Raw genomic sequence first — 20477 nt, forward strand, 5'->3', positions numbered from 1 at the left:
GGCTGGGGCAGGAGAATCGTTTGAACCTGGGAGGCAGAGTTTGCAGTGAGCCGAGATCACACCATTGCACTCCAACCTGGAATACAAGAGCAATAGCCCATCTGAAAAAAAAAAAAAAAAAAAAAAAAAAAAAAAAAGATTAACATAGCAAAATACATTGCATTAGAAGGGCTAGTGGAGGGGTCAAGAAGGAGTTCCATTAACTATCAGTCTCTGCAATAGAATCGGGATGTCACTACTGTCAACCAGGTCATGGTAGTCTAGTTCAGAAGGACCTTTAGTACTGAGAAAGGTGAGATTCATGATTCATGCAGAGGACCCAGAAGCTGATGTAAAATGCAGGCTTGAAAAAAATCTATGGGTATCCATCATTGCCACATCAGAAAATTTCCTGCTTTCCCTTTAGCAATCCAAATCTCGTGTGTGTCTCTTTTATTGGTAAACTCTAAGCTAAAATTCTGTAAAGGGAAATTTTAGAAAATGTAATTCCCAGGCTTCCAGTCCCTGGCATACAAGGAAATACCCTTAAGAGGTAGGACTGATCTAGAATATGGAAAAATCTGACACAGCTCTCTTCTTTGGCATTAAGGACAAGAAGTTTTATGTATTTTTGCTACAAACTTTTCTCGTCTAAGGTTCATTCAAGAATAAATAATTATTGACTCTCTGTGGAGCTAGATATGTTCAGGACACAATTATACTGTTGGATGATTTCTGTGTAAAAGTTTATCTGTGGTATAAAGCAGGTTTAATAAAGAAGCATTTTGAGAGCAAATAATTAAACATGAGGAAAACCATGAACTTTAAAGACCAGAGTTTATTAGTTTGCTTGGTCTACCATAACCAAAAAAAAAAAAGAAAGAAAGAAAAAAAAATCACCACAAACTGAGTTACCTAAATGGAAGACATTTATTTTCTTACTGTTTGGAGGATGAAAGATGGAGGTCAAGTTGTCCACATCATTGTTTTCTTGTAAGGACTGTAGGGATAATCTGTTCTGCATCTCTCTTGGCTTCAGATGGTTTGTGGGTAGTCTTTGGTATTCCTTGGCCTATAGGCACATAACCGCAGTGTCTATCATCATGTTCACATGGCATCATTTTTATGTTTCATCACATCATATTTTATCCACATGTCAGTCTGTCTCTATGTCTAAACTTTCCCTTTGTTCAAATACAAAATGTCATGGAGTAAGGGCCCACCCTACTCCAGTAGGACTTCTCTTGAAGAATTACATCTATAAACACCCTATTTCCAAATAAGACCACAGTCTGAGAAACAGGGTGATAGAACTTAAACAGGAACTTTTGCCAGGGGACCCAACTTAACTCGTTACATTGAGTTTGTATTTTAATTCCACTATTTATTAACTTGCAAAAAAATGTGAAATTCCATAGCTTCATTTTTTTTTTTTTTTTTTTTTTTTTTTTTTTTTTTTTTGAGATGGAGTTTCGCTCTTGTTACCCAGGCTGGAGTGCAATGGCGCGATCTCGGCTCACCGCAACCTCCGCCTCCTGGGTTCAGGCAATTCTCCTGCCTCAGCCTCCTGAGTAGCTGGGATTACAGGCATGCACCACCATGCCCAGCTAATTTTTTGTATTTTTAGTAGAGACGGGGTTTCACCATGTTGACCAGGTTGGTCTCGATCTCTCGACCTCGTGATCCACCCACCTCGGCCTCCCAAAGTGCTGGGATTACAGGCTTGAGCCACCGCGCCCGGCCCGATAGCTTCATTTTTTTTCTGACATAAAGAATACCTATTTCATTTCAAAGGGTTTTATGAGAAATAAGAACAAATTACAATTTTTTTGCATTATCTGCTAGAGCAGGTGTCAACTAAATATGAAGGTTTTATTTTTGTTTTCCATTTTTAATAGCAATTCAACTGAAACAATTGAACTGGGATATAAAAGGTAGATACGTTGTCAATAGCAGAGAGATTGAGGAGAAAGAAGCATAGATTCACTAAGCCATTCTAGGTTTGTAATCTGAGTTTAAATTGATGGGTTATTTAGTTTATACTCTATCAGCTGAAGTGGGATGATCTCAGAGAAAGGCAGCTGCTGATAGATTTGGCCATATTTTCTTCTCTAACAGATATTGTGTCACCTTTCTTTAGACCAGGATCCCAATTTTTTTAGTTAACATAAATTTGAAAGGTGAAATTTAATAAATATTAGTTGAAAGATTATTATGCTATAAAACGGAAAACAAAATAGTTCTATAAATAATTTATGCTGTTTATTACATGGAAAAATGTTAAAAATTTAAAATGTAAGTATGCTTACATTCAGTATTTTCCAAGCTTTGCTGTTATGTTAAGGAAAATAATGAGCAAAACATAGAAATGTTCATTATTCCCAAAATAATAACTTCTGCTTGAAGTTAAAATGATAAATATAGATTGAGAAATAAAATTATAAACATTATTCTTTGCTTTTGATAGCCTAGATAATTTTTTATACTGAATTTATTGACATGTGGACAACAATAGTTTTCCAGAAGATAAAATTAGCATTTATAGTCAAATATTTGTTTTTTAATAAAATTATAGATTTTAATAAATGGATTAATTATGTTAACATTTATATAAATCAAATATTTAAAACATTGAATTATTATAAGCAAGTACATTTTAGAATAGCAAGACTTGTTTAAGCAATGGCTTGGAAATTGATGGAAGGATTTGCAAATCAACTCTGTACCCATAAAGAAGAATGAAATGATAATAAATGATATTTATTGATTGCTTTCAATAAGCTTCACATTACCATAAATATTTACATATATTGCTTCAAATGAAAGCACTATAAATTCTCTTTTGGCCTCTGTAATCTCTAACAACTTTCAGCTCTTTGAGTTTCTCATCTGCAAAACAGACTGACTTAATGACTCTTTCCACTGTATCCTGTGCTTATATTCTCTTTTGCCTTTCTTCTGCTTCTAGGCAAATCTTTTCTTTCTTTCATTGTAGTCTTATACTCTGTTTTTTAAAATTCAATTTAATATATGTCAATATACTACTTAGCACAGGATACTGTATTTTTCTTCACACAGTGTTTTTCTTCAATAGACAATATGCTGGCCAAAACCAAAAAGTCTCTTCCACAATAGGCACTTCACATAAGTTTGTCCTTGGTTGTTCTTCAAGCTTCTCTCAACTTGCTTGGTAGGCTACTCTGGATCTGCTTTGAATCTTTCCTCTTTCAAAACACAATGTGTTTTTTTTTCTCTGAATTCTCTTATTAGTAGCATAATTTGGCCATCAGAAAAAAGTTATTTTTTTAATCAATAGTAATTACAATTTCTTACCCATCTATTGAAATCCTGCTACGTACAAGGCAAAGGTCTACATTGTTGTCAGTGAAAGGAAATTCAAAGAGACATAAATTCATCCTCAAGCTCTATACCTTTACTATGCATTGTAAATAATGTATCTACCAAGTAATAATTTAAATTAATCTATATTATGTGCTAACAATGTGTCAGGCTTCTCCTATCACCATCTTTCAGGTTACATTGTGATAATGTTATGAACACAGTACATTGGCACCATTTTATAAATGAGGAATTTGAGATTTAAGTAGATTATCCATGATTTCAGTGCTAGTAAGTACAGTAGAGCCACACTGTCTGATTCCAGAGCTGTGCTTTCAATTTCCCTACAACATGTCTTTCCCAACTTGAAGGAAGAATATGTCAATTGCCACAGCTGAGATATAATTAATAGCTCTGAGAAAGAACAGAAATAATGGATAAAAGTAAGGGAAAACAGTCTATAGCATTAGTAACATAATGCAAATTAAAATATCTCTATCCATTTCAATCTACATCTATAGATGCATATATATTTGTAATATATGTGTACACATAAATGCAGATTGGCAGATTTATATAATGGATAAGAACAGTTATAGAAATAACTTTTAGGTAGATTTAAATCCTTTTTCTACCTCTTAATAACTGTTTGATTTTGGCACTCAGGGAATTATAATAGAACCTAGCTTCTGAAGTCATCATTTCAGAAGGTGATTAATTACTGTGTTAAGTGAGATAATGTATATAAAGTGCTTGGCATAGTTATAGATACATATTCAGAGCTCGTTAAATGTTCGTGGAATAAATGAGTGAATGACTGTGTTCTAGATAGTTTGCTCTACAGGTATCTTAAAGAAAATATTTTTCTTTTTTCTTTATGTAATTTTGAAATTGAATATCTGATGCCTTTTAAATAATACTTTAAATTATACTTACACATCTGAATTTTTTATATTGAAGCTGAAATTTCGTTCTAGTTGTCTGAATTGGGCAACTATTTATAACTGGGAAGTATTTCAGAAGCCCTTTGAACAGGCATAGATCAAAGTGGGAGCTTTCTTCCATGTGGAGGGACATTTGAATGAGTAAACCAAGCCATGGACGTGAGTAAGTTCAGGCAGGGACAGTTCATGTAACGTCACAATAGTAGACAGGATAGTGGTAAGTGTTTGAGGTTCTGGCAAAAAGATAGGATAGAGACAGAGTATTAAGACCATAGAATGCTATGATTTATGATTGGAACCTGCTGTGATAAAACTTAATCTAGTCTTGGTAATGAAGCAAAAGGCAATGTTATGAAAAGAAGGTGTAAAGTGAGGAAGTTACATTCACAAAGAAGGAAACTTCTCTTTGCTAGATGTTGAGCCTCCCTTACCATCCTCACTTTCTTTGCTCATGTCTCAGGTTTGCTGTTCTCCAAGTGAGCAACTCCTGTTCTGCCACTTACCTGGTTTTCTTGTGCTGGACTTAATTTTCTTAATGTTGTCATTCATATTAAAGGCTTTCTACAGTTGTTCGTCTGATTGGTTTCATCACAGTTGGATAATTATGTTTTTCCCAAAGAAAGCCTTTGGTATAGGAGGTTAATATGAGTGTTTTTCTGGCAAAATGGCATCAGGATAATGAATGCCCCAGGAACAAATGCAGAAACTATGTCTCTAATGTGTTCTTTGCCTCTGCTTTAAAGTACCATCAGGGAAAGCAAGCTTTAAAAGATTGTCAACTAGAGTACTTCAGTGTTTGGGATTTTTAAATTATTGATTGAATGTATATAATTTTCACAAGTATTATAAAAGATTTTTTAAGAATCAGAGGTAAAGGAGAGGAATAATTTGCAGTATCCCAATTAAATAATAAATTAACATGCATGTATCAAAAATGATTAGGAAATTTCAAGTTATGTCCTTCTTGAATATCTTGGCCATTTATGTGTTCTTTAACTTATTAGTGGCACAAAAAAAACTCAGAGATTCAAAACTGATCAGATGGTATAAAACTAAGATTTAAGGGACCTGGGATTTTTTATGCTGAGGAAAAAAAAGACTGTTTCTCAAAAATTTTAGCAGAAGAGACCAGGTAGTGACCATCAATTTACCATTTCTATCACTGTTTCTGGCCATAAAAGATGATGAAAACTTTGGTGTGTTATGATTTATTCCTCCTAGAATATACACTCAGGGAACAAAGATGAATGTGGCCTACATTTATTCACATATTCAGACCCTGGCCTTGAAGAAGTCAAATTTAGAAAATTGCATATGAAACATTACATTAGACTATAAAATATTACATACAGTGAAGATGAATTTTAGTATTGGATACATTTATTTTGATATGTTTATAATTAACTACAGATGAAATATTTTAATCAAATCTTCAATATTATAGAAACTTTTTTTTAATACAAAGTTATTGTTTTACCTTTTATTTTTACCAAAAATACATTTTTTTTTCTGGTTGATTCTTTTCTTTTAAATTGCACTTTAGGTTCTTGTGTACATGTGCAGATCATGCAGGATTGTTGCATAGGTACACACATGGCAATGTGGTTTGTTACCTCCATCCCCCCATCAACTACGTCTGGTATTTCTCCCCATGTTATGCCTTCCAGACCTCCCCACCCCAATGCTGTCTCTCCCTTGGCACCCCTCTCCAACAGACCCCAGTGTGTGATGCTTCCTCCCTGTGTCCATGTTTTCTCATTGTTCATCATCGGCCTATAAGTGAGAATATGAGGTGTTTGATTTTCTGATCTTGTGTCAGTTTGCTGAGAATTATGGTTTCCAGATTCATCCCTGTCCCTATAAAGGACACATACTCATTATTTTTTACAGCTTCATGGTATTCCATGGTGTATATGTGCCAAATTTTCCTTGTCCAGTCTATCGTCAGTGGGCATTTGGGTTGGTTCCAGATCTTTGCTATTGTAAGCAGTGCCACTATGAACATATGTGTGCATGTGTCTTTATAACAGAATGATTTATAATCCTCTGGGTATATACCCAGTAATGGGATTGCTGGGTCAAATGTAATTTCTATTTCTAGGTCCTTGAGGTAGTGCCACACTGTCTTCCACAATGGTTGAACTAGTTTACACTCCTACCAACAGTATAAAAGTGTTCCTATTTCTCCAAATCCTCTCCAGCATCTGTTGTCTCCAGATTTTTAATGATTGCCATTCTATCTGGCGTGAGGTGGTATCTCAATGTGGTTTTGATTTGCATTCTCTGATAATCAGTGATGATGAGCATTTTTTCATATGTTTGTTGGCCTCATATATGTCTTCTTTTGAAAACTCTCTGTTCATATCTTTCACTCATTTTGGGATAGATTCTTTTTTTTTTTTCTTGTAAATGTGTTTTAGTTCTTTGTAGATTCTGGATATTAGCCCTTTGTAAGATGGGTATATTGCAAAAATTTTTTCCCATTCTGTTGTTTGCTGGTTCACTCTAATGATTGTTTCTTTTGCTGTACAGAAGTTGTGGAGTTAAATTAGGTCCCATTTGTTTATTTCGGCTTTTGTTGCCATTGCTTTTGGTATTTTAGTCATGAAGTCCTTGCCTATGTCTTTGTCCTGAATGGTTTTGCCTAGGTTTTTTTCTCAGGTTTTTATGGTGTTAGGTCTTATGTTTAAGTCTTTAATCCATCTGGAGTTAATTATATTGTAAGGTGTCATGAAGGTATCTAGTTTCTGCTTTCTGCACATGGCTAGCCAGTTATCCCAAAACCATTTATTAAGCAGGGAATCCTTTTCCCATTGCTTCTTTTTGTAAGGTTGTAGATATGTGGCATTGTCTCCAAGGCCTCTGTTCTGTTTGACTGGTCTATATCTCTGTTTTCGTACCAGTACCATGTATTTTGATTATGGTAGCCTTGTAGTATAGTTTGAAATCAGGTAGCATGATGCCTCTGGCTTTGTTCTTTTTGCTTAGGATTGTCTTGGCTATGCAGGATGTCTTTTGGTTCCATATGAAGTTTAAGGTGGTTTTTCCAAGTCTGTGAAGAAGGTCATTGGTAGCTTGATGGGGATAGGGTTTAATCTATAAATTACTTTTGTCAGTATGGCCATTTTCACGATACTGATTCTTCCTAACCATGAGCATGAAATGTTTCTCCATCTTTTTGTGTCCTCTCTTATTTCCTTGAACAGTGGCTTATAATTCTCCTTGAAGAGGTCCTTTACATCCTTTTAAAATTATCTTCCTAGGTATTTTATTCTCTTTGTAGCAATTGTGAATAGGAGTTTGCTCATGATTTGGTTCTCTGTTAGTCTGTTATTGGTGTATAGAAATTCTTGTGATTTCTGCACATTGATTTTTTTTCCTGAGACTTTGCAGAAGTTGCTTATCAGTTGAAAATTTTGGGCTGAGATGATAGGGTCTTCTAATTATACAATCATATCATCTGCAAATAGAGACAATTTGACTTCCTCTTTTCCTAATTGAATACCCTCCTTTTTTTTTTTTTTTTTTTTTTTTTCCGGCTGAATTACTCTGGCTAGAACTTCCAATACTATATTGAATAGGAGTGGTGACAGAGAGCATCCTTGTCTAGTGCCAGATTTCAAAGGGAATGATTCCAGTTTTTGCCCATTCAGTATAATATTGGCTGTAGGTTTCTCATGAATAGCTTTTATTGTTTTGTGATATGTTCCTTCGATACCTAGTTTATTGAGAGTTTTTAGCATAGAGCGCTGTTGAATTTTGTCGAAGGCCTTCTCTGCATGTATTGAGATAATCATGTGGTTTTTACATTTATAGACTTGTGTATGATGAACCAGTCTTGCATCCCTAGAATGAAGACTACTTGACCATGACAGATAAGCTTTTTGATGTGCTGTTGAAATTGGTTTGCCAGTATTTTATTGAAGATTTTTGCATCTATGTTCGTCATGGATTATTGGCCTGAAGTTTCCTTTTTTCGTTGACTGTTTGCCGGGTTTTGGTATCAGGATGATGTTGGTCTCATAAAATGATTTGGGAAAGATTCTCTCTTCTTGTTGGTCTCATAAAATGATTTGGGAAAGATTCTCTCTTTTTGTACTGTTTGGTATAGTTTCGGAAGGAATGGTACCAGCTCGTCTTTGTATGTCTGGTAGAATTCAGCTGTGAACCTATCTAGACCTGGATCTGGACTTTTTTTGGTTGGTAGGCTATTAATTGCTGCCTCAACTTCATCCCTTGTTATTGGTCTATTCAAGGTTTCAACTTCTTTCTGCTTTAGGCTTGGGAGGGTGCAAGTGTCCAGAAATTTATCCATTTCTTCCCGCTTTGCTGGTTTATTTATGTGCATAGAGATGTTTGTAGTAATCTCTGATTGTGGTTTGTATTTCTGTGGTGATATCCCCTTTATCGTTTTTTATTGCATCTATTTGATTCTTATCCATGTTATTTTTTTATTAATCTGGCTAACAGTCTATTTTGTTGATCTTTTCAAAAAACCAGCTCCTGGGTTTATTTATGTTTTTTAAGGGTTTTTTTTTTTGTGTGTGTCTCTTTCTCCTTCAGTACTGCTCTGATCTTAGTTATTTCTTGTCTTCTGCTAGCTTTTGAGTTTTTTTGATCTTGCTTCTCTAGCTCTTTCAATTTTGACAATAGGGTGTGGATTTTAGATCTTTCCTTGCTTCTCCTGTGGGCATTTATTGCTATAAATTTACCTCTAGACACTACTTTAAATGTGTCCCAGAGATTCTGGTACATTGTGAAGACATTGTGTCTTCATTCTTGTTTGTTTCAAAGAACATCTTTATTTCTGCCTTCATTTCATCGTTTATCCAGTCAACATTCAGGAGCCAGTTGTTCAGTTTCCATGAAGCTGTGTGGTTCTGAGGTAGTTTCTGAATTCTGAGTTCTAATTTGCTTACACTGTGGTCTGAGCGACTGTTATGATTTCCTTTCTTTTGCATTTGCTGAGGAGTCATTTACTTCCAATTATGTGGTCAGTTTTAGAGTAGTTGCAATGTGGTGCTGAGAAGAATGTGTATTCTGTGGATTTGGGGTGGAGATTTCTGCGGATGTCTATTAGGTCCACTTGGTCCAGATCTGAGTGGAAGTCCTGGATATCCTTGTTAATTTTCTGTCTTGGGTCTATCTGATATTGACAGTGGAGTGTTAAAGTCTCTCACTCTTATTGTGTGGGAGTCTAAGTGTCTTTGTAGGTTGATAAGAACTTGCTTTATGAGCCTGGGTGCTCCTGTATTGGGTGTGTATATATTTAGGATCCTTAGCTCTTCTTGATGCATTGATCCTTTTACCATTATGTAATGCCCTTCTTTGTCTCTTTTGATCTTTGTTGGTTTAAAGTCCATTTTATCAGAGACTAGGATTACAAATCCTGCTTTTTTTGCTCTCCATTTGCTTGATAAATCTTCCTCCATCCCTTTATTTTGAGCCTATATGTGTCCTTGCACATGAGTTGGGTTTCCTGAATATAGCACACTGACAAGTCTTGACTTTCTATCCAATTTGCAAGTCTTTGTCTTTTGATTGGGGAATTTAACCCATTTACATTTAAGGTTAATATTGTTATGTGTGAATTTGATCCTGCCGTTTTGATGCTAGCTGGATGTTTTGCCTGTTAGTTGATGCTTTTTGTTGTTGTTGTTTTGATGCTCTTTATCATTTGGTACATTTTTGGAGTGGCTGGTACTGGTTGTTCCTTTCCTTGTTTAGTGCTTCTCTCAGGAGCTCTTATAAGGCATGCCTGGTGTTGATGAAATCTCTCAGCAATTGCTTGTCTATAAAGGATTTTCTTTCCCCTTCACTTATGAAGCTTAGTTTCACTGGATTTGACATTTTAGCTTGAAAGTTCTTTTCTTAAAGGATGTTGAATATTGGCCCCCACTCTCCTCTGGATGGCAGGGTTTCTACCAAGAGATCTGCTGTGAATCTAATGGGATTCCCTTTGTGGGTAACCCGACCTTTATCTCTGGGTGCCCTTAGCATTTTTTCCTTCATTTCAACCCTGGTGAATCTGATGATTTTGTGCCTTGGGTTTGCTGTTTTTGAGGAATATCTTTGTGGCGTTCTCTGTATTTCCTGGACTTGAATATTGGCCTGCCTTGCTAGGTTGGGGAAGTTCTCCTATATAGTATCCTGAAGAGTGTTTTCCAGCTTGGATTCATTCTCTCTGTCACATTCAGGTACACCTATGAAACATAGATTAGGTCTTTTCACATAATTCCATATTTCTTGGAGGCTTCATTCATTTCTTTTCACTCTTTTTTCTCTGTTCTTGCCTTCTCATTTTATTTCATTGAGTCGATCTTCAATCTCTGATATCCTTTCTTCTGCTTGGTCAATTTGGCTATTGAAACTTGTGTATGCTTCACGAAGTTCTTGTGCTGTTTTTCCGCGCCACCAAGTCGTTTATACTCTTCTATAAGCTCTTTATTCTATTTAGCATCTCATCTAACTTTTTTCTAGGTTCTTAGTTTCTTTGCATTGGGTTAGCATATGTTCTTTTAGCTCTGAGAAGTTTTGTTATTACCCACCTTCTGAAGCCTGTTTCTGTCAATTCATCAGATTCATTCTCCATCCATCTTTGATCCTTAGCTGATGAGGAGTTGTGATCCTTTGGAGGAGGACAGGCCTTCTGGTTTTTGGTGTTTCATCATTTTTCTGCTGGTTTCTTCCCATCATAGTGGCTTTATCTACCTGTGGTCTTTGTAGTTGGTGACTTTGGATGGGGTCTCTGAGTGAACGTCCTTTTGTTGATGATGAAGTTATTTCTTTCTGTTTCTTAGTTTTTCTTCTAACAGTCTGGCCACTCTGCTGCAGGACTGCTGGAGGTCCACTCCAGATTCTGCTTGCCTGGGGATCACCTGCAGGGACTGCAGAACAGTAAGGGTTGCTGCCAGTTTCTTCTTCTGTTATCTTCATCCCAGAAGGGTACCTGCCAGATGTTGGCCTGACCTCTCCTTTATGAGGTGTCTCTTTGGGTATAGAGGGGTTGGGGAAGCTTCTTGAGGAGACAGTCTGTCTCTTATAGGAGTTCAGGTGCTGTGCTGTGAACTCCGTTGTTCTGTGCAAAGCTGCTGGGCAGGAACTTTTAAGACTGCTGCAGCGGAACTCATAACTGCCTCTTTTCTCAGGTGCTCTGTCCTAGGAAGGTCAGCTTTATTTAAAAGTTCCTGTCATGCTGCTGACTTTTTTGATAGATGCCCTGCCCCGCACGGATTAGTCCAGTCACAGTCTGCCAGCAGAGGCATTGCTGAGCTGCCGCAGGCTCTGCCCAGCTGCTTTGTGAACTGCCTCGGTAGTGGCAGACTGCCTGGGTAGTGGTGGTCACCCTTCCCCCCACTGACCTGGACCATCCTGGGTCAGCTGCACTTGCTGTGAAACTCTCAATCCAGAGCATTTCAGATTGCTTGTTTTGCTGGGGTGGTACCCACTGAGCTAGATCACCTGGCCCCCTGTCTCTGCCCCCTCCCTTTCAGCTGAATTGGCAGCTCTGTCTCCCAGGCATTCCAGGTGCCAGTTGAAACAGCCACCCAGGTTTGTGTGACTTTCTGTGCACCAGGCCGGCAGTAGCTGAAACCTCCATGCTGAAAACTTGTGGTGCATTTCAGCCTGGGAATCTCCTGGTCTGTGAGTAGTGAAAATTTGTTTGGAAATGCAGTGGGCACTCAACCTCTGTTGTTTTTGCTGGGAACTGTACTTCGGAGGTGTTCCTATTCAGCCATCTTGGATCCTTCCCTATGGAAAATTTCTATATACACTTATTTGTTGCATTCTACTTAGAAAAGGAAGTCCTGTCTCTACTACAAATGCAAAAAAATTAGCTGGGTGTGGTGGTGTACACCTGTAGTCCCAGCTACCTGGGAGGTTGAGGCAGGACAATTGCTTGAACCTGGGAGTTAGAAGTTGCAGTGAACAGAGATTGTGCCACTGCACCCCAGCCTGGCACCTGGTGACAGAGTGAGACTCTGTTTCAAAAAAAAAAAAAAAAAAAAAGTCATTCTTGGTACATCTGAACTGAAAATTCTTAGTAACTTTATGGATTTTTCAGAGTGACTGAATTTCTACATTCATCAAGTACTAATTCTCTAGGTTTATATTGTATAATTCTCAGAAAAACACAAAGAAAGCAATAACATTTTCTCAATATGTACTTGGGCACTGTTGAGCAATGTTCTAGATGTGTAAAATATTGTATACGTGATGTAATTTTCAGAGTAATCTCAATCGGTAAATCTTACTATCCCTACCTTGTGAGGGAGGGCAGAATGAAGAACATCTGAGTGTGGTCCTCAGTGTGGTTGTAGCTCAGTTATAAAAAAGACCTGCTGCAAAGATAATGGAGCAAATACGGAAAGACTCAGTTTGTTCTCAGGCATGTATTTCTAATTTGGCATCATTAGGAATGGTTCTTACAACCTTCATCTAGCAACCACTGCACTAACATTGTCAAATAATTATTTTGTGCTAATTAAAACTCTCATTTCAATTTTATATGAAAGGTGTTTGAACTATTAAGATCATTGCTATAGGTATTCATGCATTGAGGTATAAATTCAAAATTTTAAGAGTCTCATTTCATAAAGCCTGACCTCACAGAAGATAAATTGGCTTTTTGCAATGCTTTGTGGTAAAAAGGTCAGTTCCTAAGGAATCAATCCTGGCCACAACTACGAGCCTTGAATCCTGTTTCATTCTCATGTCATTGGAGAAGCTGGCACTACTACCAAATCTGAATTCTTACCTAAAGTCAATGGTTTACCATGACTCATTGCTATTTCATTCTGGGAACTCTCTAAGAGAAGTCACATTAGCCTCTAAAGGTATTATGGTCCTTTTCATAAATGTTGGTGGAAATACTTACAACTCTAGCATGTAACATTTACTTTTCCCCTGGATGCCCTTGTAAACACAGTAACTACAAATCTACATGCTTATTACTTAGTACAGAACTGGAATCAAATCAATATTCACAGCCCACCCTTAACATGGGTGCAGCCTCTGAAAATTACATACTGTATTGTGGTGGATCATATCTTCTGGTCTCATTAATGACTTTTATGAAATATTCAATCATTGGATTCATAATTCCAGGTGAAGCACCATAATATATGTGTATGAAGTGGCAATAAGCATGTTCATGTGTATCTTCTTTTGTTAACACCTTTGTTGAACTTGTAGTTTGGCAAAGGTAACCAACCTTGTTTTTATTCTCTGTCACCTTACATACACTCATGCAATTCTAACTTCCTTTTATCCCCTAAAAGTATTCACTTAAATATGTATGTCAATGTTTCAGCCAGGCCTTTTCCTCATAGATTGCTTCTTTGTTCTATTGGTGATCAACTGAATAGTAACAGGATTCTAGTCTAAAATGAGTGGCGGCTATAAATGTAATGAGTGTTTTCTTACTAATTATTTCTAAGATAAAACCAAATCATATTATTATCTGGGAGTATTTACTACCTACTTGTGCATTCTCTTTTATTTTTTATGATCTTAATTTTTACATAAATTATTTAAGAATTTTTGTTACTTCTTTTGTGAAACTAAAGCCTTTTTGCAGATAGACAGATATTGACAGAAGAAGGGCATTATCATTATTAAGGATTACAATAATTTGAACTTTGTAAATCTATTTATCCCCATTTGCTTGCTTTAAACACTAAAATAAAAACAGGAGAAATAGAGGCTTACATTTACGATGCAATATGCAATTTAAAAGGAAGGTGGACTGTTGTGATTTTTCTTAAAATAAGCAATAACTTAGGAAGATTACATCTCCCTAAATAAGAGAAAACTTTTAAACTTCGTTAGTAACTGAGCATCCAATCAGCACTTCTACATTGGGAACAGCTCTAAAAGTATACAAGTTATGGGCTGGGCATGGTGGCTTATGCCTGTAATCCCAGCACTTTGGGAGGCTGAGGCAGGTAGATCACCTGAGGTGAGGAGTTCAAGAGCAGCCTGGTCAACATAGTGAAACCCCATCTCTACTAAAAATACAAAAAATTAGCTGAGTATGGTGGCGGGCATCTGTAATCTCAGCTACTCAGGAGGCAGAGGCAGGAGAATCACTTGAACCTGGGAGGCAGAGGTTATTACTGCATTCCAACCTGGGCAACAAGAGCAAAACTCCATCTCAAAAAAAAAAAAAAAAAAGGAAAGAAAAAGAAAAGTATGCAACTTATGTGGAAGAGCTGAAGATAACTGATTTTTTTTTTTTTTTTTTTTTTTAGATGGAGTTTCGCTCGTTACCCAGGCTGGAGTGCAATGGCGCGATCTCGGCTCACCGCAATCTCCGCCTCCCAGGTTAAGGCAATTCTCCTGCCTCAGCCTCCTGAGTAGCTGGGATTACAGGTACGCACCACCACGCCCAGCTAATTTTTTGTATTTTTAGTAGAGACGGGGTTTCACCATGTTGACCAGGATGGTCTTGATCTCTTGACCTCGTGATCCACCCGCCTTGGCCTCCCAAAGTGCTGGGATTACAGGCTTGAGCCACCGCACCCGGCCCATAACTGATTGTTTTTAATTTGTTCTTGCTAAAAAATAAAAAAATAAAAAAAAAGTAACATAGTTATTTTAAAACAATCTAATGCCTTTCACTTGAAAAGTGGAAATTTTACTTGGATTAGATCTTTAAAATGAATGAGTTGAAGACATATTAGAGAAACATTAAAATCAAAGTGAAACATCTTCATATTTCTTCTAAGTACTGTTCTAGGCACTTTTGCTAATATGAAAATATAGACGGTGTACATTCAGTAATTATCTAATTGAGAGCAAGCAAGATATAATTTATTATAATTTAACTAGTAATGTATTAAGAATGCAAACTATGTAGGAAATGACATTTTTATTTACTAACTAAAATGAACAGATAATAGAAGTTATGATTTCAGAGTGGAAGAAATCCCTTTGATAAATACATCAGGTAACTTAATTCATATATTTGACTGCTTTCTGTTTTTGGTAATAATATTTTAGGAAGTAAATTACATTTGAACAATTTTCTTTCTCCAGGAAGAGAGTGTTTATTTTTTTAAAAAAGAATTACAGAATTTTGAAGGTTAGAAATGTTAATTAAAAGAACCGTATTAAAAAAAAAAAGGAAAAACAAAATAAAGATGAAATACCCTTAAAGGTGCCATCAAACATATCCTACCCAATTAAACTCTCTATTAACAAGTTATTATTTTTTTAGTATTGATGGGATGGAGGTGGTAGAGTGAGCAATACTCTACAAGTAGGAGAAAGAAGAAAGTATGAAATAATAAACTTGAGTTAGGAAAATAAAGGAAGTAAAGTTTTCTTCCAGTTGATGTCTTAAGATCAGCACATTTGAGTTCTATTTCCTGATAACTCTGAGATTTTTACTGGAAAAAATAGTAGAGGCTGTTACAATTTAAGTTTAAAAGAAGAAATCTTCATGAAGCATATAAAGTTAGCAAAAACATTACACATGTTATGTGAGATGCTCTGTTACAGGTTACCCTGTTATGAGCTGCCTAGGTAAATAATTCAGTCTACTTAACAGTCCTGTCAAAGAGGACTGTCCCCTCATCCTCCATTATACTGTGCAATATAATGAGAAATAAAGTGCAAAGTAAAAGAAAATGTGTGATTTTGTAAAAGTTAATTTCTTGTTTGAGCTCCCAGAATTCTGAGATGGGCATAATTAAACACTCTTCTACTTTATATTCTAGATAGTTTGATTATTAGTGTAAATTTGGCCCAAAAGATACTCCTGTGAGAAAATATTAGGATGTAACATTGCTCTTCCTTGGAGAGAATCTTGCTGTGATACTATAAGCTATAGATGCTTTTAATTTATTATTTCTAGCTTTTCCCATGACAATTGTTGGAACATCTCAGAATAATAATAGTTACCGTCATCCTACACAAACATAGCATGGCATTTTTGTAATATAAAGTTTTTCAATGCATAGTACATTAGGCATTGTGCTATGATATGCCAAGAATGCAAAAGCAGGGAAATTTTAGGTGGAATTTTAAGATGGCCCCAGAGATGTCTGGCCCTGCACACTTTCTTCCAGTTACTCAATACAAATTCTAACATATATGTTTCTGTGAAGGAATTTTGTATATGTAATTAAGGTTCAAGTCTGTTGGCTTTAATATCCGAAAATTATCATGGTGACTCTGACTTAATTACATAAGCCTTTTAAATCTTGGTTTAAAAGTTAAAGAGAGAGATGTCACAAATTTCAAGCAGAAATGCATGCTGGCTTGAAGTTTGGAGAGGCATGGGGTAAGGAATTCTGGTGGCCTCTAGGAACTGAAAGATAACCTTACCTGACAGCCAGTGAAGATATTGATACCTCAGTCCTACAACTGAATTCTAACAGCAAGAAAAAGCCAAGAAGTGGTTGTCTTCAAAGCCTCCAGATGAGAACCCAGTCTGGCAGACAGTGATTTCAGTTTTGTATTACCCTGATCAGGGAGCCCAGCTATTCTGTTTCAGACTTCTGAATGACATAAAGATGAACTAATATATGGATTTTGTTTTAAATTGCAAAATTTGTGATAACTTGTGATGCAAGTGCTCTCTTTTAAGATAATCACAGGAACGTTGCAGTCAGAGAGACTATTCAAAACGTCTGCTTCACAGGGCCCTAACTTAGAAATAGTAAAACTTTTTTATTCTTAGTTACCTTGTCTGGAAAATAAGAATGGTACATTAGCTCCTTCTATGGCTTATTATAAATATTAGAGAATATATGTAGACAAAGATCCATGAGACAAACTTACAAACAAACCATAGGTAAAATGACCTAATGCAAAGAGGTTTACCAGCTGCTCAGTGGTAGGTGTTACAATTACAAGAAATAAAGGCATTATTACTGTTGTTGAAAAACCTTCTAGTCTTAGAGAAGACACAAGCATGGGGTTAAATCATTTCAGTAAATATATGTGTATAGTTATGTGGTGTTCAGGACATAAAGCAAGTAAATATCTGAGAAGACAAACAGATTAGGAATCTACTTGGTAAAATGCCTCAAATAATGCAATACCCTGAATCTTGGGTAGGACATTTAAGTACATTTGCATAGCATTCCTGTTAAGTCATTTTAGAATGTTTTACAGCTAAAGCTCCTACCAGAATATCCAATTACCAGAGTTGCCAACTTCCTGAATGTTTCTGAGGATTAACTCTACCATGCTGTTTTCAAATCTATTTTTGTTATGTTATTGATAGGGGATTTTGTGAGTCGTTACCTTTACCAATGGTTTATTTAGAGGTTGTTCCCAGATGTCAGTATAGTCCATTTAAACTTTTCCCCTAAATTTCATATTTGAAACAAATGAGTTTTATAACCAAAATGAGATGCACAGTGGAATAAGAAAAGTAAATATAACCTGCTTTGCATCTCTTTTCCTTTATCTTTTGTTTGCCTTCTCATGAACTTTCCATGTGTTTGCTATAAGTACATGTTATTGATAGTGTAACAAGCAAGAGGAGAAAGCAGCAATAGAATTAATTATAAGGCTATGCAGTCCAAGTCCATGCTGGAAAAAAAATTAATGGCTTAAAAGTTTTGCACAATTCTTTCCAAAACTAAGTTAATTTTACATTTGTCACTTAGGTGGAGCTATTCAGTGTACTACTTTGAGACATAGTAGCAATTTCCCAGCACTTGCTAAATCATCTCTACTATTTAAAAAGTGGCTAGAACTCTTATTCCTTATGCTTAGATGAGACTATTCATCACTGAAATAGCCAATTCATGTTATTTTGTTATCCAGTGACCAGTAGAGTTCTTTTATATTTTGCTTAATTTTAGCTCAGCATAATACATGACAAACTGTGCATTACAGAATATACCTATTTATCAGCATCTGTACTCAACAGCTGTGAAATCTATAGATGCTGTTATTTGGTATGTGGTTTTTTGATAAAAGAATGTCAAAGTAAGGTTCTTGGAGATATTTAAACTTTGATGCCTGAATTCTATTTCTAGAAATGCTTCAATAGGCTACTTACTCTCTTTTAAGAACCTATAATGAATAGAAATGCATATTAGATATTTCAGAGACCTCAAAGATAATTTGACATTTCAAAAAAAGTTAGAAAAGTATAAAGCATGTTGGACTTGTCAGTAATTAACTACTTTAAAATCAAAAGTGGCAAATTTTAATCAACATACCAGCTTGGGACTCTAGAGAGGGATAAATGCCAGCTTCAGGTTTTCAGGAGAGCTTATGCTATCTTGTCAGCCCTGAATTATACAATGAAATCATTTCCAGAAAAGAATAACTTAGGAATTGAAAGAAGGATGACATAGTAAATGAAAATAACACATGCTAAATATGTAAGAAATTTAGAGATGAGGAAATATTAGTGGGTATGTGTACCAAATAATATCAGTTCTCTAAAAAGAAGACATACAGTTCTACAGGGACTCCCGAATTTATGACTTTGATTTCTTATGTTAGGGCTTACTATTTTTTAAAGCAAGAATGATAACTGCCCTTCCCAGAACTAAACTGGCTTTATGAAACTAATGAAAGCCCACAAAACTAGGATGTAAATATGACTATTGAAAATACCAGTAAAAATACGGGCAATAGATAGCCTAGTTTAAAAATTAGAAAGGAAACCACTAATTTATATTTTGTGTAATGAAGAATAGGAAGTGGAAGCAAATACAAAGTAATTTAAAAAATTATAATCAGATAGTAAATTGTAATACTCTGGTAACAAATTTGCACATCTGTATGAAATCTTTAGATTTCTATTAAAATTCAGTGAGGTTTAGAAAATTAGATTAAAATCATGGAAGAAACTTACAAATTTGTCAAAAACTCCTATGAAAATTTTACAGGTAAAATCTTTTAAGATATAGATAATTTCTATGTTAAACTGTGTAATGACATTCACATTAAAATTCAACATTATAGTATAAATAGAAATGCATTAATGATAAAGTTCCTGACATTTGATTATCTCCAAACATTTATATCCAACTTTTCACCACCTCCTGATAATGTATCTTTCAAATTTATCCAATTCTCTTTACCTCCAATACATTTACTCATAGAAAGTAGAAAAAAAATTATTCTAACATGGCTTACAGACATTGCCTTCTCTGGCCTCTACCCATCCCTCCAGATTCATCAGGCAATTAATTGTATCATTAACTAATGTCTTGTCAGTCATATGTGGACCGTGGTCTTTACAAGTCCAGTAAATAGGAGCTGAACTTGTGTCAAATTGAGAGGAACCTCACCTAGAACACTGACTGGCAAATTGATATAACCCCAATAAGGGCATCTGTGTAGGTTTGGAGACTGGAAATCTGGAGCTGTTTGGGGGTTGTAAGTGGCCAGATTAAAAAAAAAAAAAAAAACAAGTAAAATGTCAAGAATCTGAAGGTGGAGAGCTTCAGTAATGGAAGGAAGCTTTCAAGTAACCCTAAATTATGAAATATAAGATGGTTAGTAGGCCAGGCCTGGTGGCTCACATCTGTTATCCCAGCTACTTAGGAGGTTGAGGCAGGAGAATCACATGAACCCGGGAAGTGGAGGTTGCATCGGGCTGAGATCCTCCCATTGCACTCCAGCCTGGGCAACAAAAGTGAAACTCCATCTCGATCAGTCAGTAACATGGTTAGTAATGGGGCATGGATTTGAATTTAATACTTGTCTTCTAAATTAAAAATTTCTTCAATTACATCATTTGAGATTAAAAAATAGGTGCCCTTCCTCATCTAAGAGTTTGTTCTGTAATTTCTATTTTAAACTATTAAATTCCATGCTATACAGGGAAATATAAAACATTCCGAGGTATCTTTATGACTAATCCATTTTTTCTGGATGTAAAGTAATACACACCAAAGGATACTTTGCCTAATGCCTAAATAACTGATAACACTAACACCTATCTTTCTCACTTATTTTTCCACTTATTTTCATACTTTACATATATTCTACAGTTTATTTTTAATTACAAACAGTTACGGTTATTTTAAATGCTATAGCTTTATTGTAAAAAATATTTTTAAGAGGCAAGTGAGAAAAAGATACCCTAAAACATAGATGTGATTAAGTAGAAAGCCAAAATTATTATTTTGTTCTGTTAGACATAATGAGACTTTGACTTGGTGACCTCCTTGACTCTCCAAACGTAGAATTTGTTTGAAATAGGAATTGGTCATCCCACTGATCCTTTTATTT

General features: G+C 35.6%; 1 long non-coding RNA gene across 2 annotated transcripts in view; it reads left to right on the top strand.

Moving 5' to 3' along the window:
• The window catches only part of LOC141584870 (uncharacterized), a 400256-nt gene extending 385615 nt beyond the window's left edge, over nt 1-14641 (top strand). For both annotated transcript variants that reach the window (XR_012518123.1, XR_012518122.1), the window contains one exon: nt 14516-14641. This is a non-coding gene — a long non-coding RNA (uncharacterized LOC141584870). The remainder of the gene's footprint in view (nt 1-14515) is intronic.
• The last annotated feature ends 5836 nt before the right edge of the window (nt 14642-20477 follow it).

The sequence above is a fragment of the Saimiri boliviensis genome, chromosome 6, assembly GCF_048565385.1.
Source record: "Saimiri boliviensis isolate mSaiBol1 chromosome 6, mSaiBol1.pri, whole genome shotgun sequence".
NCBI classification, from domain to species: Eukaryota; Metazoa; Chordata; class Mammalia; order Primates; family Cebidae; genus Saimiri; species Saimiri boliviensis.